General features: G+C 38.2%; 1 long non-coding RNA gene across 1 annotated transcript; it reads left to right on the top strand.

The window, feature by feature from the left end:
• Nucleotides 1-5,763: 5,763 nt before the first annotated feature.
• Nucleotides 5,764-8,263, top strand: LOC118525886 (uncharacterized). Its single transcript, XR_013440941.1, has 2 exons — nt 5,764-7,234; nt 8,031-8,263. It is a non-coding gene; the product is annotated as an uncharacterized LOC118525886 (long non-coding RNA).
• The last annotated feature ends 9,704 nt before the right edge of the window (nt 8,264-17,967 follow it).

The raw sequence follows: 17,967 nt of genomic DNA, 5'->3' as shown, positions 1-17,967 counted from the left end.
TTTTAAAAAAATCTATGAGGCAAGCCTTTCTGCCTTAAAGAAACTGCCACCATACCTACTTTGCGAAACACCTGTAAAAGAAGCTATTTTAGCATGCAATGCATCTATGTGTTGCCTCATGTTGTCCAAAAGACTAATTCATTGCATATATTTTTTTAAATAATAATGCTGCTTTAAAGAGAAAATCAAAACCAGAAAATGAGAAGAATGGAGTCAGATAACAAGAAAAGCAAACATAGGAAAAAAAAAAACAACAACAGAAAGAAAAGAAAAGCAAACATTGGGAAACAAGCAAGAGTCATATGTTGGGAGCAGCAGGGGGATGACGGAGTGGTAAGATTCAGGATTAACTCCACAGGCCACCATGTTTGCCAGGATATTCTGCATTGCCAACCCTGAAGTGCATGGCTATCTGCAGCCAGGCTGCCTCTATGCCGCCCAACTCCAGGGGACGCCATGCACACAGACTCTACGGGAATCGTGCCCTGAGTTGTATAACGCAGAGGCCCTGAACAATCGAAAAGAGACCAAACCAGTCTAGACCAGCAATCCTTGTACCTGCATTACCAGAATCAGGGAGCCACAGAAAATACTTTATAACATGCCAACATACTATCTTATGATTCTATGTTCTCTGCTGATTTTAACACAAGAGTATTCTCGTGGATTTAGAAACATACTCCCAAATGGAAAAGAGTGGGGATGTGAAAGAGGTAGGGGGGGCGCAGATAGAGGAGAAACAAATAGACACCGAAGGGAGAAAGGAAAGAAGAAAGAAAGGAAATGTCTATCTTGAGTATTTTTAAGAATGACGCCATGTATATTTTTCCTTAGAAATTATTTAACCTGGATTCAACTTTGAACTTCCTAGTAATGATGAAAAAAAGCACTCATCTTTCTCATGATCTCTAGCAGTGAGATCTAATCTCTCATCTAATTTCCCTATATCCAACCTCTTGCTCCCCAAATCTGTCCTTAATTTGGCTTCCAGATATCCTCCCAGATCACAGACTGGATCATGTCACCCGTATTCTCCAACATCCTTTATATAAAGCCTATCACCCAACAATTAGGCCCAAACTTCACTAGACAGGCCTACTTTGTTCACCTACATTATTACTGACTCACACAATCCTTCATTGCATTTATTCAGTTTTTATGCCCACACATCCCATCCACTGGATTGCTCAGCCAGAGAGAGGGCCCCATGCATGTCACAACCATACTTGTGTTTCTATTCATGCTCTTCCCTTAGAGAAGCTTTTCCACCCCTTCCAAAATTTCAATTCCACTCTATTGCAGAGTTCTCTCCACTATACTGTGAACTTCGTGACACCTAGGACCCATGTCTTTTTTCTTCTCACGACCTGATGCCCAGAGGCTGGGCACTCTGGAGGGCAGGGACCATTCTCCTATTTATCTTTGTATCCCAGGTGCCTAATCCCCACATGCGGTGAACACCCCAGAAGTGTTGGTTGAATTTAACAAATTTAAACTCCACATTTTGAAATTCTGCTATTTTTTTCATGCCTCACCTCAGATGCAGCATCACTGTGAAATCGTGCTCAGTCACAATGGTCTTACCTACTCCATCCTTCCTGTTCTTTCCTGGCACATTTTAAATTAGCTCTGTTGCAGCACCTGGTTCCTCCTGTGTTGTAGCACAAGAGTAGTTTATGTATCTTTACCTTATAATTTGAACTGAATCGTAGGTCAGAAGTAGATAGAGTTAATTTGGTACAACTCCTCACCATTGTAGTGGTTGCCACTCCACCACCCAATAGTTTCAGCCATTGAGTCTTCCCCACGTCCTAGCATTTTACTCAGCGGTTCTGGACCTCTCCGTATCCCAGTGTTTTGACCTTGTCAAATTACCCTCTATTAAGTAGGGCCCTGGGGTGTCAGATAGTGAGCCTGTTCAACAAAAGACCATGAGGGAAATTGAAATAGAGAAGTCTATTACTCACAGGTTCTGAAGGAGGTACATGGCGCAACTCAAGGGGCCACTTGGGAAAGTCATGGCAGGGTGCAGGTGGAGAGCACAATCCCTGGGCTCTTCCCCTTGTTAGATCTGTGGGTAGGTAGAGTGCTTTGGATTCCAAGGCTACAGCTGGGTTGGACAACTTAAACCAAAAAGAGCAGGGTTTTGGTAAGCTCCTGGGAGGTTTTACCTAAGAGGGCACAAGGGGAAGGCCTTGAGATGCAGGAGAGAATGTTAATCACAAGGGACATTGGAGAAGTTGAATTTACTTGTGACTTTGTGGCTGTTATCTAGGGCATATGCTTGCATGAGGGGTTAGTATCCATTTAAGATTGCTGCCAACCACTTGGCCAAACAAAATGGATGCCAAGACAACGATATCATTGAGGGTTTGAGCTAAACTCTCCACACCTGGACTCTGTTCTATGCGCCGAAGTGGCACCCGGAATTAAACTTCTTAATCTGGGTGTAATACAGACTTGTATTAATATATCCTGAGGTAACTTTAGCATGTTCGGAGCCTCTTTTTCTTGTTAACCATATATTGACTTTATGATCAAAGTTTGTCTTGAATTCCTACTCAATTACATTTTATTGGTTGGGAGCAGGTTTCAATCTATAACTCCATGTTCTGTCCCAGCACTGCTCTATTTGTTGAGTGAACAGTTTGCTGAAAAAATTGTTTGTTGAATGAAACTAATTATGGATTAATACCTGACAAATCTTGACCAAAAAGATACTATGAAGATGTCTTTCAGTTGCTTTTCTGAAATCAATACAGACGAAAGCCAGGTCGCAGTGGTTCTCAATGTTTGGTTCCCGGTCAGGCGGCTACAGGAGCAGCACCTGGGAATGACCTGGAAATGCAGATTTCCTGGCCCCGTGCCAAACCTACTGACTCAGGAGCTTTAGAGGTGGGGCCCACAATGCCGGTTTTAACAAGCTCTCCGGGATTCTAATACACACTAAAGGTTCAGAATTACCATCCTGGCTTATCAAGTTGATGATTCTGTTGCTGTTCTTTTGATTTGCTCTCCTTGCTCTGTTTGGCAGGTCTTTCCTTGTCGTGAGGAAGAGCAGATTTTATTTCCAATATATGAGCAATTTATTCCATTGATGAGCCCCGTGGTCTTTAGCAAATTATTTAAACTGTTAGACCCACTCTATTCTCGTCTGTAAGATAAGCACAATAACAACAATCTTGTAGCATCGGATTAAGCACAGTATATACATAAAGCCTCTAACTACACCTAAGGTACTTAACAAGTATTTGTTCTCATCGTCTTCCCTCCTTCCATTTTGTTTTCATATCTGTAGAATCACCTATTTTTTTTAACTGAAGTATAGCTGACACACAGTGTTTCATTAGTCTCAGGTGTACAACATAGTGATTCCACAACTCTGTAAGTTATGCTGTGCTCACCACAAGAGTAGCTACTATGTGTCCCCATACAACACTGTTACGCCATTGACTATATTCCCTATGCTGTACTTTTTATTCCTGGGACTTATTCACCTATTTCTTTGATACTTCATCTTAATGATCCTGTCTGATTTTGACACAGGAGAATTTCCAAATATTTACTCTTTATAATTCTCATTCAGCTAAATTTCCATTTGGCCCTGACGTTCCTACTCTATTCAGTGATTTTATATTTTTATGTAGGAAATGATGCTTAATGAGCACATGGATGTGGAGTGGGTATCATGGCTAGGCTTTCCACTGAAAGCTCACCTTCCAAAGTTTAGGTTTATTAACAGGAGGTTTGCTCATAAGTAGAGTCAAGAAATCTTTACTAGTAGAGTACACTCAATGGGCAGGGCAATAAGCATCGCGTATTGGCGATCCTGCAGTGACTACAGTACAATTCATTTTCTCATGGAGCTTCCAGCTGAATAGGTTTATCTTATCTAGCTGACTTCTCCCTCTACACCAGAATTTATTTTTCTGAAGAAAAAAAAGCTACTGTTTAGGGACTAAAGGAGGGAAACATGATAGAAATAGAAGTGCAACTATGTGCAAGAAGGAAAAGACAGACGGTGTGTCTCCGAATATAAAATCCTGATTTTTAAAACCTGCCCTTCATTAGCCTATACTCACTAGGATTTCCAGTTGTACTAAATGCTAGCCCTGCCAGGAACTTCTGGGAATATAAACTTTCTTTTAATCACTACTTAAAGTGGAAAAATTCTTTTTAGAAAGAGCTGGATTAATTTCAGTGTTCTAATCATGATTTTAGTCAAATGCATTATTATTATTGGGTATTCAAAAAATTTTGGTAAAAAGTCCTGTGCAGTTTTTTTAGTGAGTGTGAGCTTCGTTCACTCAAAGTTGCACATTCATAAGCTTCTTGAGGAAAAGTGGAGAACAGAGGTCTGTCTTAACCACAAATTTAACACTACACTGCTGACCATAAGACCTCAATAACGGATACTTTATAAAAGATGATTGTGGTTTTTCCGCCAAAAAGTAACCTAAAGTGGACCTGTTGGTTCCAAGGATGTGCTCACTGAAAATTTTAATAAATGTAGATGTTACCCTCCCCCCCAAGAAAGGTGTTACTAATTTACGTTTTTCAGTAACAGGGAAAATAGTGTACATTTTTTCAAACCCTCACCAATGCTGAGTTTTGTTGATCTTTCTATTCTTTACCAGTCTAATCAATAAAACATTATAATTCAATGTCCTTATTTGCACTGCATGGATGTGAGTTTGAACATAATTTTGTGTCTCTATTAGTCTACTGTTTTTCTTTCTGTGAATTGTCTATATTCTTTTATTTGTTCCTAATATGTTTACCTTTTTGCTTACTGATTTCATTACAATTTTGCAAATATTTTTGTAAATTTGGTGTGTATGACTTTGTTTTGGTTTTGTGTCCCAGTTGTAATAGAGAATTTGCTGAGGTAGAAGATAATACAAATGTACAATGGAATATTACCTAACCATTAAAAATCATGATGTGGATCTCTATTCATGAGTACACATATTTGTTACACATTCCATGGTTGAGTTTACGTGAAAACAAGATAAAGATTGGCTTAAGTTTTGTTATCTCATTTGTGTAAAGTATATTAATATATGAGTAAGTGACAAAGGACAGCATTTTCCAGATTTGGGGGTTTTGTTTTCCAAAAAGGAATTCCAGGGTTATAAGCTTGAGAACTACTACATAGTAAACTTTTCTTAGTGGTTCTCATAGCATAAGCAGATATTAAAGTTTCTGAAGAGATCTACAACAGAGAAACATACTTAATATTGTTTAACCTAGCATTTCTCAGACTTAATTTATCACTAAACTCTTTAAAAAAATAATATATAATCTGAACCAGACCTCTGTGTAGCACAATTGGAGAACTCTAGTATGGAAAAGCATCCAGAAGGACATTCACCAAAATGGTAGGAGTAGTTATATCTGGATGCTGGAATTTAGGTAACTTCTACTTCGTTTTAATATATTTTTCTCTAATGTAGGGATTTTTCACATGCAAAATACTTGCATGTGAAATAACTTTTACTGTTAGAATAAAGAATATAACCTTTTTCATTCTGATGGTAAAAGGAAAAGTTTAAAAGAAAACTTAAAATTTAGGAATCTTAAAAATAAATCACCATCAGCTTAAGTGACTTCTCTTAAGAATTTTAATGGCATTTGTTTGTAAACAGAGATGTTATCAGCATCATCTGGAATTGTCTTTCCAGTCACGTGGTGGATTGGGGCGGATTCTGTCCTATTCACTTCTCAGACGCTAGAGAGTATGCACTGGTGTACTGATACACACTCAACTAGAGGTTCCCGAGCAGACAGCCGCTGTTCCCCTAGGCGAGGGGCTAGAGGGAGATACAGAGATGAGGAAGGCATGGACTGACCACCATCTGGGCAGGTAAGGATTATTGTAGACCAGCCTTGCCACCCTTGCTCGTTCAGCATCTGCCCACTCCCCTAAGGACTACGTTTGGGTAACCTCATCATGGTAGTGATGTTGTTTCAAGACAGGAGCTAAGTGCGGATGTTATTCCAGGAAAACGTCTCTGACTTTCTTCTTAAAATGAAAGTGTCTCACTATTTTTATTTACATAATTTCTTCACACATTTGCTGAGAGTCCTTTCAAAAACTTTTCCAAAACAAGCTTCAACGCATGTGAAAATGCAGCTGAGCCTGAATAACCTGAGTTCTTTGGGAGAACGTCTCTTCATCAGCATCTGTGAACAAAACCAAAGACACAAGTTTTGCAGGATTTGCTCATATGGTGGCACTTGGGGGCATTGCCTTCTGAGGCAAGCAGCAACTTGGAAGAAGCAATGCTGATTCCAGCAAAAAAGGTTTTATTAAAACTGTAGGCAAACTATAAGTGGTATTCATATCAGAAGTGGTGCTGCCAAAGACCTTCGGGGCAAGAAAAACAGCGCAGGGTGGCACCAGTCTCGTGACTCAAGCTTAGTCAAAGTGTTCTGTCAGAGTCTTTCAAGGTTACTTCAAAAGAAAAGAATCTAAGTTTCGTCTGGTGAGAACAATTGGTACTGGACAAAGAAAATATTAAAGCTACAAATGAAAACAATAATAAGCTTCCACTTAAGAAAAGTCCAGTAAACCAGGAGCCCATTATTCCAGGACAGAACTGTCAGCAGTAATCCCAGTAAATGACTCCATGTCCCTGCTACAGTCAAAGGAGTTTTCAGTGGGTACAATAATTACTTTTCATCAAGATGGCTGAATGTGCCAGCTCAGCCTATGGAGACTAACCAGCCCAGAACTGAAAAAAACTGTGTTATTCAACATTTACTGACTTCCAACTCAGATTAGGGAATGGAATTCAGGAAGAATTCAAGTTCGTGTTATGCTCTTTAAAACAACTTCTATGTTCTTAAAAACCCAGTGCTTCATCTGTCCGATTGTTTCCGTGGGAACGGCAGGTATTTGTGATAATGAAGATACTTCAAACCTCGCATAAAAAGCATTCAGATTCTCCTAGCAGTTACTGATTCCTTTCTTGATTCTAACACTTTTCCGATATTTCTGTTTGGCTTTGAGGACACAGATCTAATTTTTCATATCTTTATCCTTCTATGTACTTTTTTTTTTACAATGAAAATAAAGGGAAACAATGAGCATCATAAATCAGAGGACAATGTTACTTAAGATGTTTTCCCAACTCAAGTCACCTAATCCATTCAGAACTATGCAAGGTACAAAATGGACGCTCAGGAAAGATGCCTTAAATACAACTAGATTGACTCTCCTCATCGACAGGTATGTTTGTTCTGCTTTTTGAATTTTTTTATTATGTTTTTTCATCATGATAAGTGCACTCCTTAATCTCCATCCCTTATTTCACCCATTCCCTCACCCACCTCTCCTGTGGTAATCATCTGTTTGTTCTCTGTAGTAAAGAGTCTGTTTATTGATTTGTTCTGTCTTTGTTTTTTCTTTTGTTTGTTTTGTTTCTTAAATTCCACATTCTGCTTTTTTTTTTACATTGTAGCCAATACATCTAATACATTTGCTCAGCACTGAATTTCAGATACTTTTTTAAGCTTGAAGAGACTTTAGCAGATATCACGTATCAGTAAGAGCCAAAACTTACATTGTACTGGGGGCTTAGTAGTTATTACTCATTTAATCCTCACAAAAATCAGACAAGCCAGTACTATTATTACCCTCATTTTACGACAAAAGAACCAAAGCACAAAGAGTTAAGTAACGTGTTTATAGTCACGTAATGAGTCAGTGAGAGAATCAGGGTTTGAATGTAGGCAGTCTGCACCTCTAGATCATCCTCCTGTGTTTGGGCTCAACTGCTCCTTTTACAGATTGACTCAGTAGGGTTCCCACTCCTCCTAAAGTAAGACAGCAAGGTCTGCACACCTAAGCCCTAGGTCGATGCTCTTATTTTTTAGATTTGGGTACACCCTAGCCAGCTACTTGCAAATAGACGCACAGAGATGGATTGTGGTATTTATTTAGAAGCCTCCTAACGAAGAAATTTAGTAACTCACAGGAATATACGATAGCCCTACTGACAAATTCTTCTTTTCATCCCATCTAGTCACTGCTTCTCCATTGCTTTAACTGCACACTGAGGACAGTCACCCTCTTCAGAACAGCCCTCATGAAGAGCCAAATGGGAGCAGACGAAGCAGCCCTGAATCGGGCATCAGTTTCAGTCCTGGCTCTTCATTAAGCTTTGTGAATTTACAGAGAATATTTAATATCTTGTGGCATTATTCCTCACTTGGGAAATAAATGAGTCAGATAGGTTGCTGTACAGAAAATGAAAAATGCTTTTGTTTTAAATAACTTGTATGACAGACGACCTAGCACAGAGTATAAGTGCTGGACAAATGTTTGTTGCACTCAAAAAAAATTTGTCAAGGCATTCAGGGTTTTAATATTCATTTTTTACACATTCTTAAATTTGTCCTCTTTTAACCATGAATTATGCTGGCTTGGTCTTCAAGCTGGGGCATCTCCCTGCAGACAAAAGAGAAGGATGGAAGAGTCTAGTGGAAACCACTCAATTTTCCCAATTGCATCAGCAACATCACTAAATAACCACCCCTTATCTTGGAAAAATAGCTGCGGCTAACACTACGAATAATACTCTTACCCAAATTTTCAACACAGTGTTTGTTAATCAATGAATTTTCTAGAAGCTTTGAAGAGTAAAATGATGTTCCTGACAGGATCCGTACTCTAGCTGTCCCATATCTCTTATTCTCTAAGTCATGGGGATAAGTGCCCAGTTGGCACAGTGTGGATCACATGCCTGCACACCGAATGTATCCAGGGCAAGTAAAAGCATCTTTGGCTATTGTAGGAAGAGGGAAAAATTGGGAAGCACTTCACATTGAGCCCACTTATGATAGTAATGCCCCACAAGGAATTCCGGATTCTACTGTAAAAAGAAAGAACCACCGGGGAACCAAAGAACGAACAAATGTGCACTAAAACTTTTTTTTTAAGTTGGGAAAAACAATCTTTTCATTGAATGTGCCTAGATTTGGAGCAGAGGAGGGTCGCAGGATGGAGTCGGAGCCAAGGGGCTTTATCTTAGGCAGCACCAACCACCGAGCGAGGCGTCCTGGCCCACCCCAGAGAGGGAGGCTTGGCCCCCACTAAAACTTTTAATGCATATGTCCTCTCAACCTTTCTTTAACAAAGTCACAAAGTGACTAGCCATTGGTTATTACTGATGTAATATGATCTGGCATATTGTCGCCAGATTTAATAGATTACAATCTTCCTGTTGAACCTGAGGAAAAAAAGTTTGGGCTGCATTGAAATATTCTTTATAAATAATCCAGCATGGCCCTTTTGTTCATTGTTTCCAGACTTTGCTTATAAAATAAAACTGTTTGGAATTTCACAATCCTATTAGTATATTAAAATCTCTGTATAATCCTACTTAAAAAAAAAAAAAAGCTTGTTTCACCTTGTTTAATCCAAATGTATTTAAACAAAGAACAATTATTTTATTTTTATTTTAGTGTACTTTTTCACAAAACAAATATCATTTTGAAGGAGTGCTTAGCAGGGTATGTGTATCAGAATTGTTTGTGGAAATTGTTTCTAAAAACACATATGTATGGCTCCCAACTCCAGTTGGTGAGGGGATAGAAGAAGGAAGGTGAAGGATATCTGTGTTTTTCAAATCACTGGAAGTGACACTTCACTCCTAGTTGTAAACCTTAGAGGAAAACAAGAGTCCAGTAAAACTCAGCATGAACCAGTCTCCCTCCACTGACAAGTGGGAAACATTAGCCATTTTTCTCTTTGTTATTCAAAACACAGATTCTTGCCCTTATAGATTGGAAGTTCTACACAACTAATACTCTGTATATTATAGCAATTTGTAGTTGAGGGCATAACAATACAATAGACATACTACAAAGGAAAGAACTCTGCAGTAAAATAGAGTAAAATTGGATTGCTATTTCTCATTTAAAAGATGATCACTTAGAAATATAAGGCGACCTACTCACGGTATCCCTCTCCAGATTGAGGAAGAGTAGGGAGAGTTCTTAGGATTTTGTGAACTCATCAGTATGGCTTCTGGGGAATGTTGTGGGTTTTGGAGTCTTGCCATTCCAGAATCATATTTCTTTCTTGAGCTGTAGCTCTATGAAGCTCTGGGTTTTATCACTTTCTGGTTTCGATTGCTGCTCTGTGTGGACTTCTTTCGCCTCATTTTTCCTTACTTGTTACTTCACTGTGATTGGAGTGGGGAGATTCTACCAGGCAGCTTCATTTCACTGTCTGATCCAGAAACTTCCTCTTAAATGTTGCTTAGGAAATTATTTATAAATTATTTATAAATGAAATTATTTGTATGTATTACTTAACTTCATGTTAGCTAGTTCTTCCTAACTCAATTGCTTTCCTCAAATCTAGTTACGGAATTTCTTACACATATCTGTATTAGAGGTTTTAGAGCTCCCATTTTGAGAGAGAAAAAACATGAAACCAGAAATGTGATTCTCTTTTTTAAAAGAGAGTCAGCCCTAATTGAAAGAAAATTGTGAAGCCTATTTCTGAAGGAATTCTTTTTTTTTTTTTTTTTATGCCAGAACTATATCATCCGTATTTTCTCTTTGCTGGTGGGAGAAGCTACAAGATACAGAACACTTAGGACCCAGGGAGCTAAACTAATAGCAATTTTCTAACTATGCTCTAATTTACTTGAAATTATGTTCTGTTTTGTCTTCCCACTACTCGATATAAAGAAATAAGGGTTATAACACTATTAATTTTTTTTAAAGGCCTGTTTTTTGACATCTGCCCTGAAAAATTCTACATGCTTTTATGAATGCAAAGAATCACGAAATATGTTTATATGATCATGGTCATTCACAAACTGATAACAAAAAGTCTAACTTTTAAATTTGAGTTTTCTCTCCCAAATCTATATCCTTGTTTCCACCAGCACCATAAACCTTCTGATGTTAGTTCCCATGTTTGAAGAGCAGCACTCTCTCTCTGCTCTGACGTGTTTAAGACAAAAATTGTTTCCAAAGTCACAAGTTCTGTAACACAACTCAAAGCTTTGTTTATTCTTCAGCAAGGTCAACTTTTAGGAAAAAATGTGCTATTAGACTATTAATTTTAATTATTTCTTCTCCCCTCCCTTTTATCTTATCTTCTTGTCTCTTTATTTATGCTCTTTCCCTTTAATACCTATAATTTTCTGTTTCTTTTTTGGAGTGGTCAGGTCATTCTGTACCCTACCAAGGATGCCAAATAGAATATAAAACATTTCTGACTTCCAAGGTAAATAATTTTGAGCACTATGCTGCAAATGGTGTCTTTTTTCCATTCTCCTATTGTATTTCTATTGGTCCTCTGTTAAGTTTTGTTCTGTGTACTTATCCTCAGATAAGGAGATCCCTGTATAGACCTGGTGTTTCCAAAAGACTAGGGAAATAGCAGGTCCTTGACCCTGCTTACTCCCTAGTTGGGTGCCAGTCAAAATGCCAACTAAGACTTACTGAGGATGAACAGGTTAACACTGTGCAATTTCTAATCCAGGCTCCCAATGTCTTTGAGGATTTCATGTAGTACAGCTAAACTTAGGGGAGATCTTCAAATCCTGTCCCTTACATGCCTGATATTGCTAACAAACTGTATGTTTGTAATCCATAGCATCCACTAAAACTAGGACTCTTCCTATTTCTACCCCAACCACCTTGGTTTTGAATGTCTCAGGAAACAATCATCACCATTCTCCCCCTGCTTCCAAACCTGTGAGAGCTGAGACCACTTGTGTCCACAGAGCTTAACAATCAGAATGGATGGGGCGCCTGGGTGGCTCAGTTGGTTAAGCAACTGCCTTCGGCTCAGGTCATGATCCTGGAGTCCCGGGATCGAGTCCCGCATCGGGCTCCCTGCTCAGCAGGGAGTCTGCTTCTCCTTCTGACCCTCCCCCCTCTCATGCTCTCTCTCTCTCTCATTCTCTCTCTCAAATAAATAAATAAAATCTAAAAAAAAAAAAAAAAAAAAAAAAAACAATCAGAATGGAGAAATCAGCCCATTTCTTTCAACACAACTTAACTATTTATTTCAGGACATTATTAAAGGAAGATAGGAATATAAATCAATAAATAATTTCCCTGATTGCTGCAGTAAATTCCTGTAAACCAATTTATTTAAAAAAGAAAATAATCTAAGCAAACATCTTGCTTATTAAGATTTACTCAAGACCCTCACTTCATTGCATTCACCAATCCTAAACTATTATGTCATGAAATTTGCTCAATTTTAATATGTTCCCTGCCATGAAAGACCAGCTTTAAGCAACTTGAGTCTGGACACTAACACATAAAAATATCCTGCCCTGACCTCCCTCTTCCGAGACATTTCTTTTTCTTTTTTTTTTTTTAAGATTTTATCATTTATTTTGAGATAGAAAGAGAGAGTGGGGGGAGGGGCGGAGGGGCAGAGGGAGAGGGAGAATCTCAAGCAGACTCCGTGCTGACCATGGAGCCCAACCTGGGACTCCATCTCATGACTCCGAGATCATGACCTGAGCTGAAACCAAGAGTTGGACGCTCAACCACTGAGCCACCCAGGCGCCACATCTTCTGAGACATTTCTAAGATAATAATGGTAGTGTTCTCCCTTATTACAGTAGGTTTGGTAAGTATAGTTTTGATGGATCAGCAAATCTTCTGGTAGTCTTCTGGAGAGGTGACATCTTCTGAGGTTATTGGTCACTTTAGTAAGTTTGCATATTTTTTAGTAGGGAGAAAAAAATGGGAGTAGAAAAACAGTTTCATTCTCTTCCAAAAGCATGAGTAATGGAATTGCTTGCTCATTTTTCTAGCTGATTTATTGCCTGGGCCTAACTCTGAGCCTCGTAAAAAAGAAGATGTCTTCCATTACTTCAGATACGTGAAGTTGGTTTTGTTACATTAGGCAAAATACAGCTAGGCTAAATATGTAGTTAATTGTTATCAATCCAGATATTGGCAACCTTAATGTTTTGGGATTTCTCTAAGTGTCTGCAGCAGGTTGTCTCTAAGGATTACATTTGGGCTGTATTTTCATTTTTACTACATTTTTATTTTTAAAATTATTTTAGATGAAATTGGAAGATATCCCATAAAGGACTTTTAGACAGATGTCATTTTAAGGCATAAATTTGTGCTCCTTTTCAAAGCAAAATATCTGTGTCTATCATTCAAATTGGCCATTCATTTGTTTTCTTTTTTCTCTTCATTAATCTAGTATTTACAGAGTATCTACCCTGGGCCAACCATTATGAAATGCATTGAAGATTTGCCTTTCCTACTCTGGAGAATAATCTATTAGGATAGTCCTGTAAAGGTAGCTTTTATATACCTATTGTTTATGTGAACATAGATTTTCTCCTTGAGAAGAAAAGGTATTGCATAATGAAAAGTGGGGTTGAATGTTAGGAAGGAACAGAAGGTATAAAAAAAAATCCCAACCATTTAAACTAAGAAAAGGGCTCTTGACTCAAAATTTTGAAAAGGCCACATTTTCAACAGATTTATTTTATCATGTTTCCTCTAGAATAGTCTTGTAAATAGTCACTTATATAAACACTTGAGAAAAGTTGCAATTTGTTCCAGGCTAGAAATGGATACTGACTCCATTCCTCTTCCTTCCCATGCACCTCCATGTCTGAAGGTAGCCCATAAAAAAATTACAGAGAACTGGTGTTTTTTAAATTTATTTGTTGGAAATTATTTTCAAATTAATTCAGTAATCATATCCTGAGGTCCACTTACACAAGGCCTGTATTATGAGTATTACTGAAGTCAAAGTGACTTTTAAGAATTTTTAATAATGTGTTAGCTTTCCCATTGATGTAATTATGTTTGACCAATTTCCAGAGTTGGTATTAGTAGTTTAAATATGCTGTTAACTAATAGCCAAGTAATAAAAACGAGAATGCCATGTTGGACAGGATTTAGACTCAGATTAATAAAAAAAGAGCAAAATTTATGAAGATATGGTGGATTACCTCTCCAGTGTGTGACAATCTTTTGTGTTCATTTTTCTAGACAACTCCTCTTTCAAATATTTTGCCTTTCATCACATAAGAACAATTCCAAATAGTTAATTTCAGGTCAGAAATTATGGCCCAAGTTCCTATATTACATAATTTCTATGGAGTAGGATCCACTACACAGAATTCTATCTCCCATACTACTGATTAAGATTGAAATTCCAGGGCACCTGGGTGACTCAGTCGTTAAGCGTCTGCCTTTGGCTCAGGTCATGATCCCAGGGTCCTGGGATCGAGTCCCACATCGGGCTCCCTCCTCGGGGGGAAGCCTGCTTCTCCCTCTCCCACTCCCGCTGCTTGTGTTCCTGCTCCCACTATCTCTGTCTCTGTCAAATAAATAAATAAAATCTTTTAAAAAAAAAAGATTGAAATTCCACAAAAAGTTTTACAATTAATTCTATTCAGTGATTTTTGGTATGTATAGTCCTGGTAGTGTTAACACAGTGTGAATGTATTTTTCATCTTTTCCTGAGTACAAATTTTTAAAAGTGAAAAGTAGAAAGAACATATAAGAGTGTTGGGTACATATAGAGTATGGAAATTAGCATTAAAGAATACTAATGAAAATAGAATAGGGCACAGATATAGAGATTAAAATATAAAAACACATATTTTGTCTCCTCCGAATTTGCCTAGATTTGGCCCTGCATGCAATGGCTTTTCTGTTCACGAATGATAAGATTTACATGTCAGTTATATTCTCAGTTTGGTTCTTCCCACTATGCATATCAATAGCTATTAAAAGAAGAATATTTTGGGGTGCCTGGGTGGCTCAGTCGGTTAAGTGTCTGTCTTCAACTCAGGTCATGATCCTGGGGTCCTGGTATTGAGTCCTGTGTTGGGCTCCCTGTTCAGTGGGGGGCGTCTGCTTCTCCCTCTCCCTCTGTCCCTCCAACCCGCTCATGTTCTATCACTCTCTCTCTCTCAAATAAATAAATAAATAAAATCTTTTAAAAAAGAAGAAGAAGATTGTCTAGTTATTCTCCTTTCCCTGAATACAGAGGAGAAATAAGGATTTTCATGGTAATCCAATACCAAAATGATTTTGATTGAAGAAAGGTATTTTTCTACCCCCAGAAATTTGTCAAATTCTACTGCAGTTTTAGGGATGTTTACTGAGCCCAAATTCTACAAGTTAAATCCCAGTCTTTGCACCCAGCATAAAAACCTCTGTAGGCTGGCCAGTTTTAAGACCATCTTTGTATTAAGGTTCAGAACAGAATTTTCTCAGAGTCAGCTTTAGGAGGTTCTTAACAACGAACCTCTGAAATTTGACCTTGAGCTGAATCAGGAATTCCCAGTCCATTTCAGTGTCAAACTATTCTCTGAAATACAGAGACAAAGGATTTGATACCTTGTCCATCCATGTCATCTATATGTGTGTGTCAACAGAAGGCAGAATTTTGTGGGTTTTTTTAAGATTTTATTGATTTTATTTATTTATTTATTTATTTGAGAGAGAATGAGAGAGAGTGAGTGGGAAAGAAAATCTGAACCAGACTCTACAATGAGTGCGGAACCTGATGGGTGGCTCGATCACATGACTGCAAGATCATGAACCGAGCCAAAACCAAGAGTTGACCCTTAACTGGCTGAGCCACCCAGGCGTCCCTGAGAAGGCAGAATTTCTTAAGAGGCATCATTAAGATACTAGAGGGGAGAGTATAAAATTTCCATTGGCAGACTCTGTGTGGGATATAGGTGAGAGTCTGTCTGGAGGCAGGTGATGGCTTTCAAATTGTCCCCTCCAAGTCAAGACATTTAATGATCTAGCAGTGCACTTTCCTTGGACAAGAGTTGTGTTGAGATCACTGTGCTGCTCAGGGTCATAAACACTTCCATTAAGTACCTTGTCTTGTGTTTGTGCTTTTATATAATGGAACTGTAAACACTTTAATGGACAAAGGAGAAAAAAGCTAATACACCTCCCACCACCCTGAAGAGTGGTAAATGATGCAGAGGACAAAGAAAGGAAGGAAGTAGGAAACAAAAGAAGTAACTGACCAGGAAAGAAGCAGGAGTCAAACAATGAGCAAGAAACTCGTAAATAAATACTTCAAAACAAATGCCCAAAAGCTGATGTGTACACAAATCCTATTAATTTCTGTATTCCACAGAAATGCGGCTATAGGCTGACCAAGGGCAGGAAGGAACCAGAGTCTGAGAAGAAGGCATGATTTAATTTGGAAGCAGGAAGAGAGGATATATGGTATTGGTCCCTAAAATCTTTCAACATACAGAATCAAGTTTTCAGTACGCAGATGTTGGTGTAAGCCAGTTTGAGACCTCTCAAAATAAGAAATTCCTGGAAGCAGAGGGAGGAGGTTGGTAATGAAAGAGGTAGAGGAATTTTATTAGCCAAAGAAGAAGCTTTCTACAACTTGGAACTCCCTTCAGATTAAGCTTGCATGCCAAGAACTTATCCATTCCAAGGGCTTTTCAAAGAAGACTGCAAGTAAAATAAAAACACCTGTCATGACTGTGGGTGAACCCTTCTGGACAGTTTGGCAAAAAGAGATCCCCTTGCTCTGTGGTGGAGAATGCAACCAGTTACACGAGGTAACTATTGAGTAATCCATTGTGTAGAAGTCATAGCTATATGTACCCTCCTTCCAAAGACTGAGACTGGCCTGGCACCCAAAGCCTACTGAACTGGCTACCAGACCCTCCCTGGGAAAACTCAAAAAGGAGACAGAATTCATCTCTTTCTACTACTTCCATGTGGTGACCACTGCCACAGTCACTCAGGGGCCAAAATGATATGGCCCCATGGACCTGAGCCCCTGCCATTATTCCAGACCATTGCCCCTCCTTCCTCTAAAATCACCATAAAGTTCACATCAACTGGCAGCAAGTCCATAAGTTAGTTAATCAGCTTGCCCAGCCTTGGATAGCCTCGTTTGAAAAAAATGTTTATGGATTTTATACATTCCATATTCTAGGCACACTTTCATTTGATGAAAGGGTTTTAAAGTTCTATCAGTTAATGTTTTTAATTACAAGCAACAGAAACCCACTACCTTATGGTTGTTGAAACCTTGTGCAGAGTACCTTAATGAATTATCTCACTTGATATTTACCACAAAGGTATGCTATTATAATCCTATAAGTACTATAATTTTAGAGATAAGCAAACTAAGGACTTCAAGAAGCTAAATTACATGTGCAAGGTCACAAAATTAACATGCAATAAAGCTGTCATTTGAAAGCCAATAAAGCACATGATCTTAAGTACTTAGCCACTTTGAGGAAGAGTATATGATGACTTCCATTTAGGCCCCTGGAGAAAGAGATGTTCCATGGATCATCCAACATTTCTAGTTGGAACTTGGGTAAACAGATCTGTTTCTCAGAGAAGAGAAGAGCTCAAAAAGGTAAGTATTGGTAACTAGAATGAAATCTTTGAAGACTATCATAAACCACTTAGGAATTTTAAACCAAAATCTGTTTCTATCTCTACCTTTAATAAGCTGTGAGACTCATAGGTTTAAAAAAAAAAAACTACGTATGTACAATACATATGATTTTCAAGGACCTTCTCTTTGACAATTTATACTTGTAAGATTCATCAAAAAAAAATGTTGCATTTCAAGAATGAAAGAGACTTAATTTTCTTTAGAGAAAAATCAGAGAGAAACATAACCAAACTTCAAGAATTCTTAGTTTTCCTAGTGAGTCACCAACACGGATTTACGCAAGGGAAGAAGTAAGAAAATCAACAGGAAGCATAAACCTTTTCTATCCCACATAACAAGTTCTGTCCCCAATTCAAACAAATCTGTTTAGTCATTTAGGAAGGTGACTACATACTATCATAATGTTTCATCTTGTCTATAAGTGTCTATGACTCAGTCTGTCTCCTAGACAGGTTCAATATCAGTCACCGTGTATAGAAGCTTGTGTAAGTGAGGTAAGAGGGAAAACTAGAAATAATAAGAGAAAAAAATTGGAA

This window comes from Halichoerus grypus, chromosome 9 (genome assembly GCF_964656455.1).
Source record: "Halichoerus grypus chromosome 9, mHalGry1.hap1.1, whole genome shotgun sequence".
Taxonomy (NCBI): domain Eukaryota; kingdom Metazoa; phylum Chordata; class Mammalia; order Carnivora; family Phocidae; genus Halichoerus; species Halichoerus grypus.
This window is presented reverse-complemented; position numbering and strand designations above follow the sequence as displayed.